The following is a 2,500-nucleotide window of genomic DNA, read 5'->3' as shown; positions in this document are numbered from 1 at the left end:
GGACAAAAGCCCCACTTGGGTGCCGAAGCGAACTCTCCCAGCACAGCGCACGCGCCAACACGTCCGCACAGCTGCGATACAATCCACCTGCGAGAACCGCAGAGGCGACCGAGCAGCAGACGGCGTCGCGGCGCCGAGCGCCGGGCGGCGGCGCATCCTCAGCGCACACAGTCCTCAATCGGACCAGCACACTGCAGATGTCCACCGCGCTTCGCACCGGGCCCGCGAGGACCTACTTTGGCCGCACGGCGCCGCGTGCAGGGTGCGCCGGCGCGCAGCTGCGCCGCCTGCCGCCTCCGTCGGCCGGCGCGCCTGCCACTGGCCGCCCCCACCAGCCGGCTGTAGCGCGTGCGCCCACGCACCGCGCGGCCAGCACGCCGGAAGGCCCCCCCTCACCGGCCGGGGACGGTCCCACCCAGCCACCGCCGCGTATCGCTTCACACCCACATGCCATTCACGTTCGTGGGCATGGTGGGTATCGCTGAAACAACCGGTTGGTAGCTCAACCGATCGTCGCCATCACTGATTCACCTCTAGCGAGAACAACCGCACCACAACGGTTTACCAGTTCTTCATTTGCGTAACGTCACCAGCAAACGTAGACGTCCATCGCCATTTGCAAATTCAACGATTGTTGCATGCCTGTGTCAGGTGTCACGACACACTATGTCTGCCCACATACACGCAACAACATGTGCACGCTTCGCGAACACGTGGAAGGTGGCCCCCGTACGTATGCGATGTCCATTGCGCGAACGACTGTCAACCGGCCTCTGTCGCATGTCGCAGATGTGGAACGCAGTGCACCATGCTATCACGGTGTGTGAGAAGAGACGACTACGTCTGACAACACGCGCCACTACATCAACAGACGGCTCATGCTGATCGCCATCCACGGCATACCATACTGCAATCCAGCTCTTATAGGGAGACGACACGTAGCTGAGTGCACAATATTTGGACCGTATGGTTCGCCGTTGTTGGCGCAGTCGTGGTACGGTCACACATGTACCACGATGTATCATTCAGTACATGAGGACCAATGTGCGGTACAGTGTGTGATTTGGACGTACAACATCAGCGGACAGTTGCCACAAGCCGTACCACAACGTAGGCTGTGCTTCGCCATGCGAATGCCAATGAACAACTGCGAAGGGCATTGAGCATGTACGTCCTGCCGCCATCCGCATTACAGTGTATAGCTGCAAGGTGTTTAACATGAAGCGATACTCTGGGGACCGGGCAGTGCGAGTAGCAAACTATATTGCGGGGGTTGCAGTTAGGCAACACTACACTAATTTAACGCGTCGTATGACAATTACAGAGCAGGTTAAGGCCCAACGTGTGTTGGGTTAAGGCCCAACGTGTGTTGGGTTAAGGCCCAACGTGTGTTGGGTTAAGGCCCAACGTGTGTTGGGTTAAGGCCCAACGTGTGTTGGGTTAAGGCCCAACGTGTGTTGGGTTAAGGCCCAACGTGTGTTGGGTTAAGGCCCAACGTGTGTTGGGTTAAGGCCCAACGTGTGTTGGGTTAAGGCCCAACGTGTGTTGGGTTAAGGCCCAACGTGTGTTGGGTTAAGGCCCAACGTGTGTTGGGTTAAGGCCCAACGTGTGTTGGGTTAAGGCCCAACGTGTGTTGGGTTAAGGCCCAACGTGTGTTGGGTTAAGGCCCAACGTGTGTTGGGTTAAGGCCCAACGTGTGTTGGGTTAAGGCCCAACGTGTGTTGGGTTAAGGCCCAACGTGTGTTGGGTTAAGGCCCAACGTGTGTTGGGTTAAGGCCCAACGTGTGTTGGGTTAAGGCCCAACGTGTGTTGGGTTAAGGCCCAACGTGTGTTGGGTTAAGGCCCAACGTGTGTTGGGTTAAGGCGCAACATAGGTTAGGTTAAGGCGCAACATAGGTTAGGTTAAGGCGCAGCATAGGTTAGGTTAAGGCGCAACATAGGTTAGGTTAAGGCGCAACATAGGTTAGGTTAAGGCGCAACATAGGTTAGGTTACGGCGCAACATAGGTTAGGTTAAGGCGCAACATAGGTTAGGTTAAGGCGCAACATAGGTTAGGTTACGGCGCAACATAGGTTAGGTTAAGGCGCAACATAGGTTAGGTTAAGGCGCAACATAGGTTAGGTTAAGGCGCAACATAGGTTAGGTTAAGGCGCAACATAGGTTAGGTTAAGGCGCAACATAGGTTAGGTTAAGGCGCAACATAGGTTAGGTTAAGGCGCAACATAGGTTAGGTTAAGGCGCAACATAGGTTAGGTTAAGGCGCAACATAGGTTAGGTTACGGCGCAACATAGGTTAGGTTAAGGCGCAACATAGGTTAGGTTAAGGCGCAACATAGGTTAGGTTAAGGCGCAACATAGGTTAGGTTATGGCGCAACATAGGTTAGGTTACGGCGCAACATAGGTTAGGTTACGGCGCAACATAGGTTAGGTTAAGGCGCAACATAGGTTAGGTTAAGGCGCAACATAGGTTAGGTTAAGGCGCAACATAGGTTAGGTTAA

The sequence above is a fragment of the Schistocerca americana genome, unplaced genomic scaffold (genome assembly GCF_021461395.2).
Source record: "Schistocerca americana isolate TAMUIC-IGC-003095 unplaced genomic scaffold, iqSchAmer2.1 HiC_scaffold_404, whole genome shotgun sequence".
Taxonomy (NCBI): domain Eukaryota; kingdom Metazoa; phylum Arthropoda; class Insecta; order Orthoptera; family Acrididae; genus Schistocerca; species Schistocerca americana.
Note: the sequence above shows the minus strand (reverse complement) of the source record.